Consider the following 6,111-nt stretch of genomic DNA (forward strand, 5'->3'; position numbering starts at 1 on the left):
TGTGTGTGTGTGTGTGTGTGTGTGTGTGAGAGGGGCGTTGGGGGGTGAGACACTGTAACATATAGTCAAGCTAGACCCACCCCCCAATATATGTCCCCTGGGAAATTACTATAAAACCAATTTATTTTTGCACGCAAGCGCACACACACACACACACACACACACACACACACACACACACACACACACACACACACACACACACACACACACACACACACACACACATGCACACACACACACACATCGTGCCCATCGAAAAAGGCCGGGTACCTGTATGCAGAAATGCACACATATGCAAATCATAGTCACATGTATCTGTATGCCATACTGAAGTGTTTTTTGACTGCTGATGGCCTTACAGTAGACCTATATCCTCTTTGGGTGTTTTTGTAATTTACATTATCAGATTCATAAATGTCGTCAGATGACTGATGGTGCCTTCGACTGGTGATCAGTCTCTAGCTCCCATGCAGCCTGTCTCTCCAGCTGATTTACGCACGGACGCACGCACGCACGCACGCACGCACGCACGCACGCACGCACGCACGCACGCACGCACGCACGCACGCACGCACGCACGCACGCACGCACGCACGCATGCACGCACGCACTGTGACGCACACACACACAAACACAGCCTCCCACAGGTTCACCTACCTTGACCCTCCCCTCCCCTCCCCTCTCCTGTAGGCTTTCAGACGGCCCAAAGTGTTACACTGTAACATTTCCGAGTGTGAATTTAACTCAAAGCGTGTAACGATATGGAGCCAAACTGACTTTTTGGGTTCACAGAATGACCTGTGGTCTGTAAACTGCCAGGAGCATAGAAGAACCTTCAGTGCTGGTGTTAGTAAAATACTACTTTCACCTTTCACCCCTAGAACATGACACCTGTGAGACTGTCTGGCTTCTCATGGTCAGGGAGAAACAAAAGGTACACAGAGAGTGTAAAAACAGACCGTATAGGTTCACTATGAAAGTGTAATCGATCCTTAAGGTCAAATAATTCTACATTGTCAGACTTTAAACAAACACACATAGCTTTGCTCTCTATACTCGGGACTGGATATTCACACAGGGCAAGCATATCAGTCAAGAAAGCACTATGCACTTTCGGGACTGATATCCTTGCCCTGTGTGTATTGTATTATTTTTATTGATTGGTTTTTTTGGGGGGTTTTTTCATGTTTTTATGATGTTTTATTGTATTGGAGCTTCTGAGCGTACGTTTTTCACATAATGTACCTAAACCGTACATCTAAGTGACAATACAATGAATCTGAATCTGAATTCAAATTTAACTTTATCTCCCTGAATTGGGATTGATTATGCTATTATAGTCTACAGATTGTGATGAGAAGATTACGCATTCCCGAGTGTTAATTTAACTCTGAGAGGCGGAAACAGTGACAACATTTTCTCTGGCAACCAGGCTGATTCATTCTTCCACACACATTTCTGTGTTTTGCCTCTACTGTTAACCCCAATGACTGTTCAACACCCTCTGCTGACAGGCACTGCCCAGTGCCCAGCCTATAGGAGTTGCCAGTGCAGCCTCCTCGCACGGCTTACCTCCCCCAAACACGGCCAACTAACCAACTGCAATACCTTGAGGGCTGCTGTTTGATAGAAAGGTTCTGGATATTCAGTGTTCAAAAATCCCACGATTTTTATAACCCTTTTTTTCACCCAGTGTCTCTAATGTAATCATGGGCGCTACACTCCCTCTGCCAAGCTGGGGAGAGCAATGGACTGACCTCATGCTTCCTTCTATGCATGAGGATTCCAAGCCGCTTCTTTTTACTGCATGTTTTTGTGAGGGTACCTACCCTATAGGGACACGGGGAGAACATGCAAAATCCACACTGAAAGACCCCTTTGCCAACCCCACCTATAGGGTATGGGCACTGATGACTCGGAGGAGAGAACACGCCTACAGCGCCCCCCAGCCGGAATCAAACCCAGGACCTTCTAGCTGTGAGGCGACACCATTACCGACTGTAAATATTTTTTTGTGCATGATGTGGTCAAGAACCTTGGTGTCTTTTTGGAAACCGACTGTTGAGTGCATTTAAGCTTAGCCCCAAAGTCATACCCCAAAGGCCATAGAGGACGTCAAAAACGTCACTCCGGAACATCAGCAGCGATGGAGGAGCAGACAGGGACTTTTAAGATTCTAAGGGCAATCTGGCTATCAAAGCTGCTCTCCAACAGCACCAAGCTATATGTATCGCCAACATTAATGTGACGCCTGTCCTGCTCTACAGCTCTGTAACGTATAGAAGACAGACTACGAGGGTTAGATTGGGATATGGTGGAAAAAGTACTACATTTTACTTAGTATCAATACTGGCATACTGCAATGTAGAAGTGCTTTGTTACAATTAAAAATGTACTTGAGTAAAAATACAAAAGTATTGGTATAAGTACACATTAAGCAGAATGTCCCATTTCACGCATTACAAAATGTATAGAAATGTATAGAAATCTTTTGAAAATAGCTGTTCTACAAGCTCATTGTGAGCTTGTCAATTGGCTATTTCAAATGGCCGAAATGTATAGAGTAACTATTAAACTAAAGTTTTCAAATGATAATAGTGGAGTAAAAATACAATATTTGCCTCTGAGCTGTAGTGGAGCAGAAGTAGAATTACTGACAGTTGGAAATACCATGCCACTTGCATTCATACTCCCAGGAATCGACTGAACACAACCCCTTTCCTTTAGCCTTACCCTGGCCTTATGCGCCAAATCTCCATGTTTTCACACTTTTTAATTATGGCACTTAATTTCACTGTGAAGCTTTTGGGGCTCCTATGATGTCACTATAGGTTCAAACCAAACCACATTGGTTTTACACTCTTTTTAATGGCCCTCATGTCTTTTAATGCCTTTTTATACCTTATATAAAGCACTTGTTCTGTACAAATTTGCCTTTCATGTGTGAAAACTATTATAGTTTTTTTTTCTCTAAACGAGCATGGTAATTATTAAATGACTTCTCAGCCACCCATAGACATATAGCTCTGTTGTCTTGCTCTGATACCAACACTACTCAGAACTGTCGTCATACTCAACAGCGCCCTCTGCTGGAGAGATGGGGATGTTGCACTAATGACTTTGCACCTGATTTCCAAGCATCTTCCAGTTCCAGTGAAGGTTAGACAGACTAAAGTCCTAGAGATGCAGAACTTTTCTGGTTTACATTTTAGACATTTGAACTAGACATTTGAACACTAATTTAGACAAATTGCATTCACCAAATTGCATTAACCCATAGTCAACAGAAGACACAGCAAAGGGCCAAGTAAATGTATATCCTATGTGCTACAAAGGAACTAGGATCAGCTAAACATCAAACCTAGCATCTGTCTCTAAACTATCTAAGTAGTATAACTAACCTGCAGCTTAGCAAATGTTCAGAAAACACTGTTGTATAAGGCAATGGACAACCTTTGGGCCCAGCCCAAAATCATCCTGACAGGCACTTAATTGGAATTGTAGAGTTGAGGCTTGAGGGAGTCCCTAACCACGCTTCACCAGGCTTTCCACCTCGGAGGAAAGCCTGGTCTCTGTTACAAAACTTCCGTGTGAACCGGTCTGGAACGGATATCGCTATGTCATGTTGACATAGTTTTGTATTCATCAGGCAATCAATCGGAACTTCCTCTTCCCTCAAACCGGAAGAATAACAATAAAAGCCGCCCGTAGCCTGTGGCTTTAATTGAGAAAAATCGGTTTGAGGGAAAAGGAAGTTCCGATTGATTGTTCCTGCCTGACGACTACAAAACAATACTACAACATGACGTAGCGATATCATCCGCTCCCGACTGGATCATAAACCCGAAAAGGAATGCTGCCCATGGCTATAAGTCCCACAATTCCGAGTTGAGAGTCCCGACCCGCAGGTTGAGAACCACTGCATAAGGTGCACTAATGATGAAGTCAGCTGCGGTAGTATGAATCCCAGAATACACTTGGATGTCCATGGCACATATAGTTTCATGTAGGCCAGTGGCTATAGAGGGATCCCTACAGTATTAGAGAACATGCAGTTATTCAGGGCCTTGTTATCCATATAGGCCGTTGTATGCAGCTGCCCTGGGGAACTTGGCAATTCACCACCACTGGTAGAATTATATAGCCTATGTATCATTTTCATATTTATGTATTTTTTTATATAGCCTATGTTTCTGTTAGCCTGTGTGTGTGTGTGTGTGTGTGTGTGTGTGTGTGTGTGCGTGCGTGCGTGCGTGCGTGTGTGTGTGTGTGTGTGTGTGTGTGTGTGTGTGTGCGTGTGTATTTGTGTAATATTCTGTTTGCATTCATGTAATTTATTGGGGGTTCGATCCTGGTTCAGGATAGCAGCATTATATTGCTGTGCTTATTGCCTCACTGGTGCACTGTATTGTGTTCTCTTACGGCACACGAGCTGTGCTGTGCCAACTGCTGCTGAAAATGTTATAAGTATTATAGGACCTTTGCCTATTCTATTGTGACCTTGAACCTATGTGCATGATGCGTTCTGTGAATCGTCATTGTCCTCATCCTAAAATCAAAATAAACATGTACGTTCTTAAGAGTTCTTTGCTATTGTAAAACAACTGCACATACCAAGCTTTTAGTGACAGTGTAGTCTTATCTCTCAAGACAGTTGAATCACGTCAAATTCAAGGAAAAGAGGGCACTGTTTTTCCTTTATGTTTTGATAATGGGTTCTCAGATTGGTGACAGTGTGCTGGCAGTGCTGCTGATGTCAACATTGGTTCAATGGTGCCACCTACCGGTTGTTGTTTAACTGAGGGATGAGTTCATTGTGTGGTGTGTGTGTGTGTGTGTGTGTGTGTGTGTGTGTGTGTGTGTGTGTGTGTGTGTGTGTGTGTGTGTGTGTGTGTGTATATATGTATGTATATATATATATATATATATATATATATATATATATAATTATATATAATTATTATTATATATATAATTATATATAATTATAATTATTATTATTTTTCCAGTGGTCACCTCTTCACCAAAAACTGGACCTAGGCCTTTACTCTGTTGGATACAATGCATAGTCACCTAGACAAGCCTGGACTCCTCTGCTTTTAATTCGGTCTTCTCCTAAGTGTGACCTGAACGTTAGTAGTAACTAGTAACCTCATTTTGTGGATCAGGGAGTTTCTGAGAGAGAGAGAGAGAGAGAAGTTGCAATTGTTTGTCTCCAATACTAGCCTGTTTGATTACCTGGGTGAGCTTGTTCCTATATCTCTAACAGTCTGAGGTTCCCATACTAAGAGACTTTTTTTTTTAATGTAACCAGTAAACCCAACAAGTCTGTATTAATAACACCTTGTCTTTTCTTGTCTTGAATACTGGCGCTTTATTTTCTCTCTTATTCTTATAAATATACACAAATGAGTTGCAATACAACAACAAACAGTTCTCTCTCATAAAGTGTGCAGACGACATGGCCTTAATTGGTCGCCCTTCTGCAGGACGTTTCCAGTCCCTCCTACTCCCTGCACACCGACTGCATTGCTACCTGGTTTGAGGGCAGCTTCCTTGACCTTAATGTCACTAAGACCAAGGAGCTGTGTTTGTGAGGTGGGACTGGAGCAGAGGGCCCATCTTTAGGCCTGTTATGAGTGGGGAGGAAGTGGATACTTTAAATGTGTGGGAACAACTATAGGCAATAAACTCACCTTTCAGACCAATGCAGATAGCATTTATAAAAAGGCAGGCCATCTTCTCAGGAAACTGAGATGTTTCAGTGCTAGTAAACACACGCTGACCATGGTCTATAGGTCACTCACTTGTCCAGTGAGTGACAATCACTTTGGTGATTTGTTGTATTTATTTCATAGGTACTTTGAGGTGTATCATGGATGTTTTATTTGCTGTTCCAAAATGTGACATTTACGATATACGTTTGAAGTGTAATTTTATTTCTGCCTCTAGGCCAGTTCCCACTTGTTTAAGAGACGCAGTCTCAATGTGTTTTTACTGGTTACATTAAAAAAAAGTCTCTTAGTATGGGAACCTCAGATATAGGAACAAGCTCACCCAGGTAATCAAACAGGCTAGTATTGGAGACAAACAATTGCAACTTCAGGG

The sequence above is a fragment of the Electrona antarctica genome, assembly GCF_951216825.1.
Source record: "Electrona antarctica genome assembly, chromosome: 23".
NCBI lineage: Eukaryota > Metazoa > Chordata > Actinopteri > Myctophiformes > Myctophidae > Electrona > Electrona antarctica.